Source organism: Amia ocellicauda, chromosome 13 (assembly GCF_036373705.1).
Source record: "Amia ocellicauda isolate fAmiCal2 chromosome 13, fAmiCal2.hap1, whole genome shotgun sequence".
Lineage (NCBI taxonomy): Eukaryota > Metazoa > Chordata > Actinopteri > Amiiformes > Amiidae > Amia > Amia ocellicauda.
The window spans coordinates 32,401,347-32,421,672 of NC_089862.1; the positions used below are offsets into that span (position 1 = coordinate 32,401,347).

Consider the following 20,326-nt stretch of genomic DNA (forward strand, 5'->3'; position numbering starts at 1 on the left):
TCTTAAGTGATTATTTTGGGGGATGGATGTATCTTTGCTTCTGTGTTTGTGCCATGTTCAGTATTTCTCACCTGTGTGTTTTGTGTGTTGGATGGAAATAGTGAGAGTCATGCTTTTGAATACTACAGTGTTTATGAATACTATGATTAACTCTCTCCTGGTGTTTCTCTGTAGTGCAACATTAAAGACGTATAGATACGAGGGGCGTTTTACACTCGGCTTCTGGGTACGTCTGTAGGTACGTCTGTGTTAAATAAATGTTTCTCTCTTACTAGTTATATACCTGTACCTCCTATAACATATACATTGTTGAACAAACAATCTTGCTGAGGTAACAGATTTCTAATGGTTAATCCTTAACCTATTTTTCCAGATGTATTAAGGCACAGGTTTGAAAGCAAAATAAATGGGGATCCCGGGTAACTCTCAGAGCAATAGATCACACGGGAGACAGGTCTGTGCAGAGTAAGCACAATCTGCAGAGGCACACTTCTGAGTGAAATGCACGAGGAGCTTGGGGTGAAGTAGTTCGCACAGCTGGGGGGCCGGGGAAGGGGGGCAGGATGCACAGAATTCATTAATTCATTGATTAATAAAAACCAGTGTAATGTCAGTGAGAAATGCAGCTAATGTAAAGCCTGTGTTTTTCAGCCCCCTTCCTATGTAGATAATTATATCTTGAAACTCTCGGTTATGGTCCTGTACACCAGAAAAGTTGTGGCTGGTTGGATAATTGGTTAATGTCTGTGCTGTCACACAGTGCCATACCCAGGCTTAACAAAGTAACTGAATTGATGGTGAGGTATTACTTTCCTGTCCTGTTTTTTTCTGTCAATACCAAATTCAGTGCTTCGGTTAGAACGGTTTTACGCCAGCTAAAGAAATCATTGAAACCTTTCAGTAAAATCACAATAGAAAGAGCAGCTCTGCTTAAATACCCTGCCTTATTGTACAACATCTAAAACTGGCTGTTACTGATGAAGGGCAAAGTCTTCTGTGCGATGAAGTCACTCTGCCCACTGGCGACGTTGTGAACATGTGACCGACCCATGATTAATCGAGTCCCTCGTGGCTCAGGGGAGGAGCGGTTTGAGTGAAGTGGTTCCAGGTCACCTGTTGTGTGTTTGGAGAGCTTTCAAGAGCGTTGTTCATTAATAGCCAAACCGCTCAACTCCAAACATGTTTTCATTTCTGATGTAGCCACTCGTACAGATCTGCTGCTCAGCGTTTTACAGTTGTTGCTGTTTTAACCCTTTAACCGCGATGCTGCACATGGAGGTGCAGCGGTGCGTTGAAGAAATAAGACTGAGAACGTGCATCCGTGACCGCCGACATGGAGAGGCAGGCAGGGTTGTGATCTGGGATTATGCCGAGGGAGGCGATCGCATCTACACAATGGCTGTGTTTACATGCGCAGAATGTCGTCAATCCGAATGAATCCGTTCCGATTCATGATGCCGAACAATTTGCACAGTGTGAGACGCAAATTAACCAGCAAGCACTGAAAGAACCCGTCGTCTCCGATTGATAAAGTAGTCGGGATTAAAGCGTTAACACGGCTATTCGATGCTAATATTCTCCTACTGCACAGATTATCAGAGGTCCACACCATCGCTTTCGTACAGATGGAAATTTAATTGGGAATGAGCTCAGGTTGATTGGTCTGCTCCCATTCAGGAGTTTATATGAGGGGATTGTACTCTGATTTGAGCTGTTTGTCGGATTATTAGGCTCAGTGTAAACACAGCTACAATACAAACAAACTACAGACAGACATTGTGTGGGCCGTATTCTTGAACTACACTAGCCTGTAGTCTTGATGTACATTTATTTACTGGAAGTAAAACTGGGTACCATTGTGCGCTTCTGGTAGCTGATAGGCAAGGAAGGTAACTGAACATCTGTCAGACATCTCCAGACACCTCAACCTCACATTATCTATCACTGCAAATATCTGCATACTGCATGCCTGTAGTATTCTGACCAGATTGAACTGGTTTCTGTGTAGGTTGTTATAAGACATGCAGCACACTGTTTGTAATTGCTATATTCAGTCTTGACCACACCTAAACTTAATGACTGCTTGTGACCTCTCATTGCTGAGCGATCTTTAAACACCATTAATATACCACCAAAAGAGGCATCTACTCCAAGTACAACTGTCCGCCAGTATGTTTACACCTCCTCCATAGTTTAGTGGAGCACTTTGTGTGTGTGCAGGGTACCTTGTTCACACAGAGACTTCAGTGAGTTGGTGTTGCCCACTCGGATTTGCTGTCGCTGGAGGAAGACCCTGCCCGAAGCAGTTTGTTAGCAAAGGCTTGTGGTTATCTCTTTGTGGTGGGAAAGTGAAGGAGGCCCTCTAAGAGAAAGAGGAGTTCATTCGAATGGCAATGCTGGTGTAAACAGTGCGGTGTGCCCCGCGCAGCAAGAGAAATATACCACCTTTCACTCGCGCTGTAAACTCCTCATGTCCCACAGGGTGTTTCAGTGTCAGTCAAAAATTACCATTTTAATTAAACTGGGAGACTCGTGGGCTTCAGCACTTAAAGACACTTCAGTTGTGGATTTTAAATTTTATACCACATCACATGTACCATTGATCCCCTTTATTGTTTATTTTATAATGATGAGATGTCTTTGGGTAGTTGACCCGTCCTCTCGTACAGTAGAGATTAAACTTGTTCCTGTGCTGCGCTGAAAGATGTTGCTCAGGGTGTTTTAATCTGTTGGAAACAAGATGAACATGAGGTGAGCTGCAGTTCCTCAGGTGCTCATGTGAGGGCAGCCAAATAACAGGAAACAAATGCATAAATATGGAAGGTATTCATAACAATCTGGTTTTGCTCTCCTGGTTAGATTTAACCTTAATGATATTTTTTCTAATTAATAAGATATTTATTCCCAGGAGTCGTGCAGTCGTATTGCACTGAACTAGCAGTGTACGTATTCATATACACTCACCTAAAGGATTATTAGGAACACCATACCAATACTGTGTTTGACCCCCTTTCGCCTTCAGAACTGCCTTAATTCTACGTGGCATTGATTCAACAAGGTGCTGAAAGCATTCTTTAGAAATGTTGGCCCATATTGATAGGATAGCATCTTGCAGTTGATGGAGATTTGTGGGATGCACATCCAGGGCACGAAGCTCCCGTTCCACCACATCCCAAAGATGCTCTATTGGGTTGAGATCTGGTGACTGTGGGGGCCAGTTTAGTACAGTGAACTCATTGTCATGTTCAAGAAACCAATTTGAAATGATTCGACCTTTGTGACATGGTGCATTATCCTGCTGGAAGTAGCCATCAGAGGATGGGTACATGGTGGTCATAAAGGGATGGACATGGTCAGAAACAATGCTCAGGTAGGCCGTGGCATTTAAACGATGCCCAATTGGCACTAAGGGGCCTAAAGCGAGCCAAGAAAACATCCCCCACACCATTACACCACCACCACCAGCCTGCACAGTGGTAACAAGGCATGATGGATCCATGTTCTCATTCTGTTTACGCCAAATTCTGACTCTACCATCTGAATGTCTCAACAGAAATCGAGACTCATCAGACCAGGCAACATTTTTCCAGTCTTCAACTGTCCAATTTTGGTGAGCTTGTGCAAATTGTAGCCTCTTTTTCCTATTTGTAGTGGAGATGAGTGGTACCCGGTGGGGTCTTCTGCTGTTGTAGCCCATCCGCCTCAAGGTTGTACGTGTTGTGTCTTCACAAATGCTTTGCTGCATACCTCGGTTGTAACGAGTGGTTATTTCAGTCAAAGTTGCTCTTCTATCAGTTTGAATCAGTCGGCCCATTCTCCTCTGACCTCTAGCATCAACAAGGCATTTTCGCCCACAGGACTGCCGCATACTGGATGTTTTTCCCTTTTCACACCATTCTTTGTAAACCCTAGAAATGGTTGTGCGTGAAAATCCCAGTAACTGAGCAGATTGTGAAATACTCAGACCGGCCCGTCTGGCACCAACAACCATGCCACGCTCAAAATTGCTTAAATCACCTTTCTTTCCCATTCAGACATTCAGTTTGGAGTTCAGGAGATTGTCTTGACCAGGACCACACCCCTAAATGCATTGAAGCAACTGCCATGTGATTGGTTGGTTAGATAATTGCATTAATGAGAAATTGAACAGGTGTTCCTAATAATCCTTTAGGTGAGTGTAGACTGACTGTATATCATATTTGTGTAGGCTCTTAGGAAGACTACAGGGTGTGTATAAACCCTGCACTGCCCTCCATGACAATTCACTTATTCCAGTCAGCTGGGATAGTTTTCCCTCTGAGCTGAACTTGTAAAAATCTATAACTGATCAATAAGAAAGGAAGTAGCTGCTGTTTTAAACTGTTTTCTGATCTACGCTTTAACACCTGGACCTCTCACTGAACCCGTAGTTCAGTGGTGCTCAAGCCTGGTCCTGGGCACCCCCTGCCCGGCTGATTCTACTAGAGTTCAACCGGTAGTGCATTTTCAAAACCGATACAAATTACAATAATTAGGTTGGGGGGGAAAAGGCGATTTTCTGAGTAATTGGACTATTATTATTATTATTATTTTTTTATCAATATATTGTATAAAATACATAGCACTCAATGTACATTTGCAACAGTTTGAACTTTATTATAAAAAAAAAAAAAATGTATGAACTGCTGCTCATTTGACTGACCCTCGCTCTCAGGCTCAGTCATGGCGGCTCTGCTATAACGGAGAGGAAAGTATTTCTCACTTTCCTTTTTTTTTTTTTTTGTAGAACTGCTTTATTTCTCAAAAAACACATGTAGATATAAACAAACACGTGACAGCACCACACATTGTATTACTTTTATTTATAGATTTTCGTGTCGCATTTACAAGTAATATAGGCAGCTGCTGTTCTTTTTAGAACAGGATTAGCAAGAAAAAATTGGAAAGTAATTCTGGAATCATATTAGTGCGTCACCATGTACACAAACATGTTTGTAATCCACGTACTTGATTTATGTAATAAATACGATTTAAAAATTAATAATATAAACAGAGGTTCATAAAAAGAAATATGAATCTACAAATAAGACTTAGTAGCTTAACTTAACTCAGTAGGAACGATAATAAAACCTCAATTGTAATTCTTCACTACTGACCCACTTGTGGGACATAATAAATTATATTAATTATGCTTCCCAATCAAATATATTGTATAATCTTCTGAAACATAGTTTTTCATCTCTAGAAAATAAATAATCCAATGGGGAAATGTTGCTGTCTGAAAACTCTGAAATTTTCGGGGATATAAATGCTAAGTAGCTATTTATAATACTGAGTCGTAAACAAAGTACCTTCAGTTTTATTTTATTCTTTTCAGTGTTTGATTGACTGTGTCATGACAACTTTAATTGACTCATTAACTCATACGTCCCTCTTCTATCAGCGAGCATCAGTGGAAGTTCCAGCCAAGCAGCATCTCCGCGCTGCGACAAGTCACGTGACAGTGAACTCCATGAGGAGTCAGTGATGGTTTTCATTTCAACAGTAGAGGCGTGTTTGTCCTCTGTAACCAAGGATATTAATGTATACAACCCCAAAAAACTATCGCCCATTATCAGCGTTCATTTCTGCCGATTGCCAATAGTTAAAAAAAAAAAAAAAAAAGCGGTTATCGGCCTACCAATAAATCGGTCGTCCTCTAGTGTCTACTTCCAGCTGAGCTGAGCTCTAAATTACTTCATTACTAGTAGGATTCTTAATTGAAACCCTAATTGAACTAATAATTGGCCTAATCTTAGATCTTCAATTATTTTAAGCAGTTGTAGAGTTCACGCTAAGTATGAAACAGTAGATGGAATTTTATATCTCCAACTTTTTATAAGCGACACAATTTAAAAAGTCAAATGAAGCAAATTAGTTCAATTGAGAGTCCAATTAAGTACTTGAGAGTTCGGTTGGAACACAAGCCCCCAGAGCAGGGGGACGTTGGGACCAGGATTGAGAACCAGTGATTTAGGCCTAGATGCTCGTGGTGTTCACTGTTTTACCCTCATTCAGATTAAAGCAGGTGTCGCTAAGGCCAGGCAAACAGGAGGGGATCTGTGTTCAGTGCTGCTCACTGATCAAGTGATTTTACTCGCACGCTGATGGTAGAGGGCACTGGAGGACAGAAGATGAGGCTTCGGTTCTCCGAATGAGTTACACAGTAAAAAAAGACAAGACGACACTCATTCTGTAATTCAAACTTCAGAGGCAAGGTTTGCCAGAACACGTTGCGATCTGTGGTCTCATCAGGGTGTGTCTGGTAAGTTTGCGTAGTCGGCAAGATGAGCCGCAAGCCAGACGCGTGGACTTGAGTGAAGAGTGATGAAGAGGCCACATGGATAGCAATGTACTCTTAATTAATAACACAGGAATATCACGTGTGATCAACAGCAGAACTCAGTGGCAGTGTGTGTGTTATTCCTGTGCGACTCAAACTTAAAATTATTAAGCATTGGTGCCCTTAACGTGAAGTGTCACCGATGAACGAAATAACATGACAGCAGGTGTCAGTGATGCCTTTCAGGCGATCTAGACTGGGGTTGCTTGGCTCGATTCGTGTCAGACACATGTGTATCTAAACACTGATCTGGTCAGCAAGTGATGGAAAAACCCGTGTCGGCTGCCTCTGGTCTTCTAGGGAATATCACTGCAGCTCCCACTTGATCCCACTTGATCGTGCGGTGGCTTCAGAGTCTTTCTGAGAGGTCAATAACTAACAAGAAAAAGGGGGGAGGACATCATCAATTGGCCTGTTTACTTTTTGTATTAGAGGGAGTCAGAGTTCATGCCACCGGTGAGACCCCAGGCTCCTGTCTAGGGATCCGATGGGTTTCAGTGACTCTGTTCCAGCGATGCAGGATGTTTGACCCGTCAGAGTTCGAATGGTCAATGAGAGACCCTCCAGTTGAGATGGATAGAGGTCTGTGTTGGACAGAGTACTCCCCCCCCCAGGTAATCCAGATGATTATCAGCTGATATCTGGCTTGTGAATGAGGTGAAGAGAATTCACAGGGGATTGTATCTCCTATCCTTTCTTCTTCTCCTGCTGAAGGAACCCAGCTGTCATTCATGACACAGATCTGAGCGTCTTGGTCGCGTCCCACCGGGGACGAGGACAAAAAGGACTAGATCAAAGATAACGTGCCCTCCAGTTCAGGAAATGCTCCTCTCCTATTGGGTGAACCAAAAATAAAACCCATTCAATGCATGCCTGTCCCTGATCTCGAGATGAATGGCTGTTTTTGTGTGTGTACAGGGTTTTCAAAGAGCAAGGCGTGAGCAAGGTGCCCTTGTCAGAAATCCCACTTTAAAAGAAGGCACCTACAGAGCACAGTCATATTGTCAGTTATGTATGTATGTATGTATGTATGTTTGTAATACCTGTCATCACAAGTCAAATCGATACTGCGCTTCAGTCACGGTTTTCATTGTATTCAGGAATCAGTGCTGGAGGAGGGCAGGGTAAATTCTGCTAAACTCCTAAAGCCACCAAGAGAAGACAGCTGCCCATTGCAAGGAGGGATTTGTCGCCTGGGTTGCGGTTTCCATTTTGAAAGGCATTATCTTTAACATTATCCGGTTCTGTGTTAATTAAGTTTTGACTGAGTTTAGAGCTTTTAGTTTCTTCAAAGCACTCGCTGATCATTGTTGTTTTTTCTATTATTCATAACACACAGCACTATTTACATACACTGGAGGATTCCCAGATTAGATATAATCCCTCCAGCATGCCCTGGGCCAGGGGGCATCCTTACCAGATGCCCGAACCACCTCAACTGGCTCCCCTCGATCTAGAGAAGTAGCGACTCTACTCCATGGCTCTCCCAGATTACGGAGCTCCTCACCCTATCCTGAAGGGTGAGTCCAGCAACCCTGTGGAGAAACCTAATTTCCTCCGGGACCGTGTCCTTTCGGTCATTACCCAACGTTCATAACCATAGGTGAGGATGGGGAGGTAGATTGACGTGTAAACCGCAGGCCTTATCTGAGGACTTCACTACCACGGATCGATACAGGAACCTGCAAACTTGCGCTCCCCCTTTCCATAACTCGTGAACAAAAAAAAAATCAGTCGCATGGGGCAAGAACCACAACATCATCTGCAAACAGCAGAGATGCCACCTCCAAGCCCCCAAATTGGATACTCTCCCTACCTTGGCTGCGCCTTGATATCCTGTCCATGAAAATCACAAACAGCAGTGGGGACAAGATGCACCCTTGGTGGAGTCCAACACCCTTGAACGTTTTCGACTTTACACAGAGAATACGGACGCAGCTCTCGCTTTGAGAATAAAAGGACCAGATGGCACACATAAGCGGCCCCGGCATCTCATTCTCCCACAACACCTCCCACAAGACATCCTGGGGAACACGGTCGTATGCCTTCTCCAAGTCCACAAAACCCATGTAGACTGGATTAACCCATGCCCATGCCCTCTCAAATAATCTGTGAAAGGACAAAGAGCAGGTCCGTTGATCTACAACCCGGACGGAATCCACATTGTTCCTCCTCAATCTGAGGTTCATCTAAGGGATGAAGTCTCCTCTCCAGCACTCTGGCATAGGCTTTACCAGGGAGGCTGAGGAGTGTGATTCCTCTGTAGTTGGAACACAGCCTCTGGTCCCCTTTCTTGAAGATGGGGACCACCAATCCAGAGGAACTGTACCCGCCATCCAAGCAACATTGAAGAGGCGCGTTAGCCATGCCACCCCAACACTGTCCATCTTTCAACATCTCCGGATAGATCTGGCTGGAGCTATCCAGCACTGCCTCCTGCGAGGAGGGCGTGTCCACCGGGTTGAGGAGTTCCTCAAAGTGTTCCTTCCATCTCTCAACAATCTCCCCAGTAGTGGACAGTGTTTCCCTATCCTTGCTGAGAACAGCTAGGGTGGCGCCCCACCGTTCCCTCCTAAGGCGCCAAATGGTTTGCCAGAACAGCTTTGAAGGCATACAATAGTCATTCTCCATGGCCTCTTTAAACTCCTCCCACACCCGAGGCCACCAGGCGCTCACCGACGAACACCGCCCCCAGGCCTGGTTTCAGGGGTGGGTCCCGACATCCCTGTTCCGGGAGAGGTTCTCTTGCTCTTTATAGTAACCATCATGGGGGTCTTTGGGTGGATCGCTCTTAGTCTGGAACCTCAGTAAGGTCTGATTAACATGCCTCAGAAAACAAAGCTACCACAATTGTTGCTGTGAACTTTGCTACGGTTTGCCACCTTACGGCAAATAACTCAGTGTACCAAGATGGCAGACATCACACAAAAGGCAGATGTTCATGGTGTGTTTGATCGGGGGCTGGCCTTGGCCGCAGCGCCGGCTGGGATGATTCTGGGCCGAGGTAGACAGAGTCAAGTACCATGACGTAAACTAGCCGCTGTTTTCCTCAGTTTCCCTGATTTACAGGCCCAGCTCGGCCCAGGGGTGTAGTGGGGGGTTCAGGTGAGACAGTGAGATGCCGTCAGCGTTCATCTCTGTGAATCAATGCCCAGTACACCCAGTTTTGTGCCGCAGAGTCCATAGATCTACAGTCACCTTATAATTCCTACATGACCTCTGGTACAAACCAGTAATGTGTCTGAATAAAACCCATCTGAATTTTTATTATCTTTATCATTGGAGGAATTGTATATTCAGTAAGCACTTTGAAAAACCTGTATTTTTAATATAAATCTAATGTAATTTCCTGCTTTATAATTTGCTGGCTGCTAAGCCTGTTGCCGACACATTCAACATGAAGGCTTAATGCATCTCCATCACAGAGATAACAAAATACACGTGAAAAACAGCTTTATATTATAATGCGCCGTTTTCACTGCTGAGCATGGCTTCCTGGCAGCAGCTAATCTGGCACGGGGCGGGAAAGCACAATATAACTTAATGCTGTGTTCCCTCTACACAAATATGTTGGAACACGAAGAGCCATTGGCGAGCGTTCACCATCATAACCACAGAGGCTTAAACAGCCTAATTTCACAGGCCGGTGCTTTCCTCCGAGTTGCCCTGCTCAGAGGTGGGGGGGGTATACGTGGAAGTGAACAGCAGATGGGCTGCAATGGTAGAAACATACTGACTTGGGTCTGCGGTTCACACGTTTAATGGGCAGACGCACGGCCCAGACATTTTATGGACAGTCTTTTATTATGTTCTGCTTATTCCTGGCCATCTGGTGTAATAAGCACAAATTCAACTCCTTTGTGCAGATGGAGTCTCCCCTTAAACAGCCTGTCTGTCCATTTGTACCTGTTTTTATTTTTGTTCGTCTCGACCGTGTCTTCTCCTAACCGGGCGTTTTGTTCAATTTAAAGCAACGTCTTCTGAACCCGTTGGTTATTCTAGCTGAGGCGGTGGTTGAGCTGGACTGATTGAAATGCATGACATTTGCCAATCAGATTGCAATCCTTCAGCAATGGTGATGTTCTAATGATTCATGGGGTTCAGGGGTACCATAGGTGATGTCTACAGCATCTGGTCATCTTGATGTTGATATGTGTTTGTTTTTAAGACTTCCAGGTAGCCTATCAGTGAATTTGTTCAAATCTAAATTGGAAATCTTGTCTAGTCGTAAAAAGAGTTGCTACACCCCATATTCACATTCTTCTTCTTTTAAATAGACTTAGAGAAATATATGTTCTTGTGGCTTACTTTTATTAGTTCATGCGTCAGTTTACATTTGTGTTCCTTTGATGAATTAAGATCAGTGTCTAAGAGAGGTGAAATCAGTTTTACTCCACAGACCATGCACACACAGCTCTCAGTGTTCAGGCTGCACCCAAGAGCAACGCATTCCCGTTTCGACACTTATTTACAAATCACGACACACACTGTATGTAAATGGAAGCTTCGGCAAATCTGCGGTGTCGGCGAGCAAGAAGGAGCCGAGGAGCCCGATTGGGAACCGGATCCCTGTGGGGCCACTGACCATCTCCCATTCAGCGCCTGAGCGTTGGGCGGCTTTCTGTGGAGCTTGCTTCCTGCACCGAGAGAGTTAACAGGGAAATAATTTTTAGGCCGCTAACTAAACTAAATGACACTTAGAACAGGGGATGTGCCAACTGACTGGAAGACGGCAAATGTCAAACCAATCCACAAGAAAGGGGACAAAACTGAGCCAGGAATTTACAGACCAATCAGTCTCACCTGCATCACCTGTAAAATGCTGGAAAAAATTATTAGACAGAAAATAGAGGAGCATCTCAATGAAAACCATATTCTTAGAGATAGTCAACACGTGTTTAGATGAGGCAGATCATGTCTTAGTAATTTATTAGAGTTCTTTGATAATGCAACTGCAGCTGTAGATCATGTGAAAGCATATGATATGATATACTTAGATTTTCAAAAAGCTTTTGATAAGGTTCCACACCAAAGGCTGATCCTCAAATTGGAAGCTGTAGGCATTCAGGGTAATGTAAGTAGATGGATTATGAACTGGTTGATGTATAGGAAACAGAGGGTCGATTAGAGGAGTCACTTCTAACTGGAGTGAGGTTGTTAGTGGAGTTCCACAGGGATCAGTACTAGGGCCTGTGCTTTTTCTAATCTATATTAATGATCTGGACTCTGGGATAGTTAGACAACTTGTAAAATTTGCAGATGATACTAAAATAGGTGGCTCAGCAGATACAATCTCGGCAGCACAGGTTATTCAAAGGGACTCCGATAATATTCCGTTGTGGGCGACACCTGGCAGATGAAATTCAATGTGGACAAGTGCAAGGTGTTACATGCAGGCAACAAAAATGTCCACTATAATTACACTTTGGAAGGAATAGAACTGGATGAAGTAATGCATGAGAAAGACCTAGGAGTCTATGTGGACTCCTCACTTTCTCCATCCAAACAATGTGGGGAAGCAATAAAAAAGGCAAACAATGTTAGGGTATATTGTCAAAAGTGTAGAATTGAGAACAAGGGCAGTGATGTTCAGACTGTACAATGCACTAGTTAGAGCTCATCTGGATACTGTGGACAGTTCTGGGCTCCACACTTCAAGAAAGATATCGCTGCTCTAGAGGCAGTTCAGAGGAGAGCAACCAGACTTATTCCAGGTCTGAAGGGAAAGTCCTACTGAGAGACTGAGGAACTGAACCTTTTCACCCTGGAACAGAGGAGACTACGTGGGGACTTGATCCAAGTCTTCAAAGTCATGAAAGGCATCGACCACATCAAACCAGAGGAGCTTTTCCAGATCAGCAGGGACACACGCACCCGGGGACACAAATGGAAATTGGGCTTCAAGGCATTTGGGAATATTCAAAAATAGACTGGATAGGATCCTTGGATCAATCAGTTATTAATGGACACCAAATGAGCATGATGGGTTGAATGACCTCCTCTCGATTTTGTAAACTTTATGTTCTTAACAGCTTTAATCAGACAAAACGCCGAGCATGGGGTTGTGCTCCGACAAGAGCAGAACAGAGACAAATAAGGCAGCATATCTGTAGTTTCTGGAGTCAATGGTTGTGTAAAAGCTCTATTTGAAAAGGGCAGAGAAAATAAATCAATTGTGCATTAGAGTGATTGTTTGAAGGCCATTAACCTCTGGGTGGTCTCTTTGAAGCTCGCCGACTGTTGGGAGACTTTTTATTTGCTTTTAAGAGCTGTTCGCATCGGGGCGGGGGCCATTCGTCAAGTATTTAAAATCGATTTAACGGAAGGAAAGACATGACGGAAATGTTATGCTCCCATCTGAAATACTATGTTTTGTTTGTTTTAATTAAGCTGTTGTGACAACCTTACCAAAGCAATTTCTCAGGAAAAAGGGCGTTTTGTTTCTCATTTCCCAAGCTAGAATTATTACTGGCTGGCGTTAAATCGCATCAAAAGAACAGTTTTCACTGGAGAATTCCGGTGAGGTTCTACACATTCCCCCCTCTCATCCTTAACTAACCTAATTTAACCATTTTATTCAGGATATCAGATTTGTAAAGCATGTCCCATCTTCTCTTAATTAGCCAAAAGCACTCGTTAGTGTATGTTATGCCACCCAACTAATCTTTGAATAGTACATTTGAAATGAGCTGATATTTGTAAGCATGTTTATTGGTGTCTCTGGCCGGGACAGGAACAATATACAGATGTCAGAACACGAATATTAGCTTTGATGCTTAATGATGAGAAGTGCTTAACTTAGTGAAAATAGAGAGATTTTCTCACATATGTTCAATCGCAAGTTTAATTCATAAAGTGAATTGAAGGCCAGTGACACCTGGTCAGCCATTCCTTAATGTGCAGCAGGGCAGCTTTCTCTCTCCCTTTCTCTCTATCCCTCACCCTCTCTCTCTCTCTCTCTCTCTCTCTCTCTCTCTCTCTCCCTCATCTTTGTAAAGACAGTTGACGAGCAAAAACAAAGACCGAAACTCGAATCACAAAGTGCCAGCCGTGCTTCTCTCGGTAATGCTTATCTTCGCTCTTCTCCCCGCCTGATCCATTGGCCCGACTGCGGCATTAAAAACTTGACGCTATATCTATCAAAGGTGCCGAGGGGTTGTTCTTAGTTTTTAAATTAGCTTTCAGCGTTTCCTTCCCCCTAAGTTTCATGCATATGTGAGACATAACGAATGGCACTGTCCTGGATAGACAGAGATGCCGATGCGGTGGTGATTGAACGTGGCGTCGCACACGAGACCTGCCAGCGTTGTGTAAATGCACTTCAGTGTAATTGATGGGACGCAGCCGGTGTGGATCACTCAGGCATGTTGTGAAGGTTGCTGTTCTCCACAGTCGGGGCAGAAGATGTGGATGACAAAAGCAGGGCCATTCGAACATGCCATTCACATTCCCATTTTCAATTTAACAAACCATCATACAGTATCGTTTATCCACTTGCTAAGAAAGAAAGGGAACATACAGGCAAACGAGTGACGCATGCTGTGCTCACAGTTGTTGGGCGGTGGGTCAGTACTTGGTTGAGCCACCTTTGGCAGCCATTACTATTGTGAGTTGTGGTTTCTACCAGCTTAGCACAGTGGGATGCTGTAATTTTTGCACATTCTTCCTCACAAGGACATAAAGGACACTTTACTTTCTTCTTTTTAAACCATTCCAGCATGGCTTCAGCCTTGTGCTTCGTGTTATTGTCCCACTGTACTGTGATTTATTTGACCCAGTACTGATTCTTGGCTGACTCTTCCCAGTCCATTATGCTGCACCACATTGCTTGACAGTTGGATGGCGTTGACAGGGTACTGCTGGGTTTGTGCCAGGTGTAACGCTTTGAGTTTAGACCAAAAGATTCAGTTTGTGTATCATCTGACCACTAAACCTTCTGCCTCGTGTCTCAGTATCAATGGCATGCTGTGTGACAAACCGCACAGGAGACTGGAGATGGGTCTTTTTCAGTAATGGCTGCTTTGTTTGGGGACTGGGATATTGCTGATGTATGAACACTGACTCTCATCTCAGACAGAGAAGTTGGCTAATCTTTTAAAGTCACGGTTGGCTTCACAATGGTGTCCCTCAGCAGTTTCTTGCTTGCCCGGCTGGTCTGGGTAGTGACTGGGTGGTATGAAGCACATTCCACTTTTTAATATTGGTCTTCACTTTGTTTGGTGACTTTAAAATGTTCTTATAACCTTCTCCTGATCTGTGCTTCTCTACCACTTCTTCCCTGACCTGTTTGAAAACTTCATGGTTTGGTTTGTGGTATCACTATGTGGCTTGAAATTCAATATTTAACTGAGGAAACTTACAGAAACTGATTCATTTACTGAAAATGTACATACTATCAGTTTAGAGTTGATTTGAAAGTTTCATGATTGCAAACTCTGATGCCAGCAAAATATGGAAACTTTGCAGGGGGTTAATACTTTGGCACTATATGTAGTTAGATATGGAAATAACTTGTTTCTTCAAGAAGCTCATCCAAGGATAATCTTATTTTGTAAATGATTCCCTTAAGCCTTCTCAATTTATTTTGTAAAGATGAGTGATTGTTGTAATGTGCAGAAACTCAGTTTAACTCGACAAGGTTTGTCCATCAGCTAATAAATTATGCCCAATGTTTAATCCTCTCATCATTAATTTCTAAATCCACTTAATCCCAGATCTCCTGTATTTTCATTCTGAAAGTAAACTCAGATTGTTATCATTATGCATTATTGTTAACCTCCTTTCAATTAATTACTTTCCGTTCATTTGCTTGTTGCAATATAATCTTTATGAATTATATTATTTTCTGTCGACACGAACAAGTAAATAACACTGGCTGCTTGCATTGCTCTCTTCTTTTCTCTCTTTCAATATTGAGTCCTTGTTATGCAATTATACAGCCAGGTCTGGGACAGTACCTGACCATTGTGAATTGCTGTATCCTGGGATACAGGGATTGCTGGTGTAATGCAAGCAGAGCATTATAAAGTCTAGTGTAAAAAATGACGACTATACAAATGTGTGTGTGTATGTTTGTATTCTGACATGTTATTATTGTATTGTACTAGTATTGAGAAATGTCTGCACACCATCTTAAACCTGCTCTCTGGATTTAACATCCCTTGGTAGTTCAAGGTGGTAGCTGTTCCTGGACACTTTCTAAAGATGAAACCCTTTTACAGCGGTGGCCTCTGCTTCACCAAACACAGCTGTGCTCAGCTCTGTCAGGTTTAATTCAGACAGTTTGCCAGGCAGCAGGGCAGTACAGAGAAAGTCAGACACCTTTTACCAGCTTCCTATAAATAGTAGCTGTCAGAGGCAGCCCAGGGACAGGCGACTGCATTAGCACTGAACAATCCTGCCTACATGTGAACTGGGACCAGTAAAACTCTGTGCAAAGCCCACAACCCCGTGGATCTACATACAGCAGTCATTCCTCTGTAGTGTTACGTCACTAGGATGAATTTTGCATTTCAACAGGTTGTAAAAATGTATCTTCAGTGCCTTATTAATCAATTCAGCCATCGCCCTGTGTCACGGTACATTTCAGCAGACCTAATTATGAAACCGATCGTTAGTCGATGTGATTTGTGTACCACCCGCTCTCCGGACCCAGAGTCTCTACTCTTAGTGTTTCCTCGGCTGGGATTTAGTGTCGCCTGCCTCCCACTTGATTCCTTCTGTTGATGTAATTAAAATACAGCACTTGACAGCGAACGCACACGGAGGAGACTGAACCACAGAGACACCTGTGAGAGGTCACATCTTATTCTTCAGCACTAATTATTTAGAGATACTTTACATTATAAAAGGATTGAATAAGAATAACCTTTATAACATTTCAATATTATTCTGAAACCCAAATAGAAAAAGCAAAATGCTTGTCTTCTTTGTGAGAACCTGTGCTTGTCCATCTATAGAAAGTAAAATCTTCTTTCACATAAATCTTCCCTGTTTTTAGGAGTGCAACAAGTGGATCTATTAATTAGCTAATTAGAATGCCTTTTCTGTAGAACAAAAGGGAATTGTCCTAATGAGAGTGCTCTCACAAATTAAATTCAAATGTAAAACTTGGCTGATCCACAGTAGTTGAGCAGTACTAAGCTCTGATGCATTTAAAAGCCATTCCACCGGATTACAAGGAAACAGGTGCCTTGTTCGTTTCTGTGCCTTTTCTTTTTAATAAAACAAACTAAAACTGGATCCAATTAACTCTCGCTGACTCACTGAATGTGTGCTCAACTAATTCGACCTGTCCTAAAGTCAGCTTTGTTCTCCACACAGTCCCCTGGGATGTCTTCCCATCTTCTCTCCATTTATGTTGGGTCGGTTCATCCTGGCCAAGATTTAATCGAAAGGGAGAGTGGGTGGGGGGGGCAAACAAGGCCTATAGGGGATTCGTGTTGTAAACGCTTCACCTTGAAGCTGCCTTGAACTCCCAGACTTTAATCTGCACTGATGTTAAGCGCACGTCAGTGACCACGGCCTCCATCAGTCTGTCCCACCGCCTCCGTAAAAAAATTATAATCAAGCAACCAGATTATGAACTGACAGACAGACTGCTGGTCTTGTTAATTTCCATCTAGACTTCTGTGTTTCTACAGCAAGTGTGTGTGTGAGATACCACAAAAATATATTAATTTTTCTTGATCAATAAACAGTATAGCAAAATTGAAATCATTTTCTTTGTCCCCCTGGTGCAGGAGGTGCTGTCCGTGGTTCTGAAACGGTTTATCCCAGCGTTCATTTTGCCTAATGGCTTATTTAATGTTGATTTTATTTATTTTAGTTAATTTAAAATGTTAAAGGTTTATTTATTTTATTTTTCATTTTGTTGTAGTTTGTTTACTACTCTGTAAAGCGCTCTGTGGCTACCCTGTGAAGGGCGCTTTACAATTACAAATTGATTGATTAATTGATTCTAGTGTATAATAATACTTAACCTTTTACAAATTTGCAATTTGAAATTGATTTGAAAATGTTTTGATTGAGGGCAATACAATAGTAACCACAATGAATTTAGTTCACAAAGATCCAGCAGTAACAACAAACTATTAAAATAATAACAACATACAAACATGCACAAAGTGTTTGGCACAGCCTCTTCATGTATGAACCCTGTCTCTCCCTCAGCCTGTGAATTGTCATGACACATCTGGAGGATCAAAACTGCTTTTCTCTATCTTTTCATCCAATGAAGAGACGCTCTTTAAACTCGTTCTCAGAGAAAAGTTGTTAATTACACGACAAGGTCACTTTCAATTCTCATCAGCTTATTTTTAATTCGAACGCTTGACAGATGACCTTAATTGCTCAGCCGCCCCGGTCCTGCTTTCACTCGCATTTCACTCTACCGGTGTCCTGTAAGGGGAGAGTGCGTCTCTGGGCTTTTGTTACTTTCCACACTCCAGACACACTTTAATTTCATCGTGACATTTTGTTTTTTAAAGTTTGAGAAGCACTGGTATAGTAAGAGGTGTTAAAATATTGTCACTGTTGGGCTCTTCTGGATGAAAATAATAAATAAAGAATAAATGTATATAGAGAGTGTTTGAGAGACCACAAGAAAATGTGTGTGTGAGAGCGAGAGGGACAGTGTGTGTGTGTGAGAGCGAGAGGGACAGTGTGTGTGTGTGAGAGAGAGTGAGAGCGAGAGGGACTGTGTGTGTGTGTGTGAGAGCGAGAGGGACTGTGTGTGTGTGTGTGAGAGCGAGAGGGACAGTGTGTGTGTGTGAGAGAGAGGGACTGTGTGTGTGTGAGAGAGAGTGAGAGCGAGAGGGACAGTGTGTGTGTGAGAGCGAGAGGGACAGAGTGTGTGTGTGAGAGCGAGAGGGACAGTGTGTGTGTGTGAGAGAGAGTGAGAGCGAGAGGGACAGTGTGTGTGTGAGAGAGAGGGACTGTGTGTGTGTGAGAGAGAGTGAGAGCGAGAGGGACTGTGTGTGTGTGAGAGAGAGGGACTGTGTGTGTGTGTGTGAGAGAGGGACTGTGTGTGTGTGTGTGAGAGAGGGACTGTGTGTGTGTGTGTGAGAGAGGGACTGTGTGTGTGTGTGTGTGAGAGAGGGACTGTGTGTGTGTGAGAGAGAGGGACAGTGTGTGAGAGAGAGGGACAGTGTGTGTGTGTGAGAGAGTGAGAGGGAGAGTGTGTGTGTGTGAGAGTGAGAGGGACTGTGTGTGTGTGTGTGTGAGAGAGGGACTGTGTGTGTGAGAGAGGGACTGTGTGTGTGTGAGAGAGGGGGACAGTGTGTGAGAGAGAGGGACAGTGTGTGTGTGAGAGAGTGAGAGCGAGAGGGACAGTGTGTGTGTGTGTGAGAGGGAGAGGGAGAGTGAGTGTGTGTGTGAGAGCGAGAGGGACTGTGTGTGTGTGAGAGAGCGAGAGGGAGAGTGTGTGTGTGTGAGAGAGCGAGAGGGACAGGGTGTGTGTGTGAGAGCGAGAGGGACTGTGTGTGTGTGAGAGCGAGAGGGACTGTGTGTGTGTGTGAGAGCGAGAGGGACTGTGTGTGTGTGAGAGAGAGGGACAGGGTGTGGGTGTGTGTGAGAGAGAGTGAGAGACTGGGTGTGTGTGAGAGCGAGAGGGACAGGGTGTGGGTGTGTGTGAGAGAGGGACTGTGTGTGTGTGAGAGAGGGACTGTGTGTGTGTGAGAGAGGGGGACAGTGTGTGAGAGAGAGGGACAGTGTGTGTGTGTGAGAGAGTGAGAGCGAGAGGGACAGTGTGTGTGTGTGTGAGAGTGAGAGGGAGAGTGTGTGTGTGTGTGAGAGCGAGAGGGACAGAGTGTGTGTGTGAGAGCGAGAGGGACTGTGTGTGTGTGAGAGAGCGAGAGGGAGAGTGTGTGTGTGTGAGAGAGCGAGAGGGACAGGGTGTGTGTGTGAGAGCGAGAGGGACTGTGTGTGTGTGTGAGAGCGAGAGGGACTGTGTGTGTGTGTGAGAGCGAGAGGGACTGTGTGTGTGTGAGAGAGAGGGACAGGGTGTGGGTGTGTGTGAGAGAGAGTGAGAGACTGGGTGTGTGTGAGAGCGAGAGGGACAGGGTGTGGGTGTGTGTGAGAGAGAGAGCGAGAGGGACAGGGTGTGGGTGTGTGAGAGCGAGAGGGACAGGGTTTGGGTGTGTGTGAGAGAGCGAGAGGGACAGTGTGTGTGTGTGTGTGTGAGAGACTGGGTGTGTGTGAGCGAGAGGGACGGTGTGGGTGTGTGTGAGAGAGAGGGACAGTGTGTGAGAGAGAGGGACAGTGTGTGTGTGTGAGAGAGTGAGAGCGAGAGGGACAGTGTGTGTGTGTGTGAGAGTGAGAGGGAGAGTGTGTGAGAGTGAGAGGGACAGTGTGTGTGTGTGAGAGAGCGAGAGGGACAGTGTGTGTGTGTGAGAGAGCGAGAGGGACAGTGTGTGTGTGTGAGAGAGCGAGAGGGAGAGTGTGTGTGTGTGTGTGAGAGCGAGAGGGAGAGTGTGTGTGTGTGAGAGCGAGAGGGACAGAGTGTGTGTGTGAGAGCGAGAGGGACTGTGTGTGTGTGAGAGAGCGAGAGGGAGAGTGTGTGTGTGTGAGAGAGCGAGAGGGACAGGGTGTGTGTGTGAGAGCGAGAGGGACTGTGTGTGTGTGAGAGCGAGAGGGACTGTGTGTGTGTGAGAGAGCGAGAGGGAGAGTGTGTGTGTGTGAGAGAGCGAGAGGGACAGGGTGTGTGTGTGAGAGCGAGAGGGACTGTGTGTGTGTGTGAGAGCGAGAGGGACTGTGTGTGTGTGTGAGAGCGAGAGGGACTGTGTGTGTGTGAGAGAGAGGGACAGGGTGTGGGTGTGTGTGAGAGAGAGTGAGAGACTGGGTGTGTGTGAGAGCGAGAGGGACAGGGTGTGGGTGTGTGTGAGAGAGCGAGAGGGACAGGGTGTGGGTGTGTGAGAGCGAGAGGGACAGGGTTTGGGTGTGTGTGAGAGAGCGAGAGGGACAGTG

The 20,326-nt window shown here is 44.5% G+C and overlaps 1 protein-coding gene across 3 annotated transcripts in view; it reads left to right on the forward strand.

Moving 5' to 3' along the window:
• The window catches only part of LOC136766817 (Kv channel-interacting protein 4), a 237,829-nt gene that overhangs the window by 109,284 nt on the left and 108,219 nt on the right, over positions 1 to 20,326 (forward strand). The window lies entirely within an intron of this gene.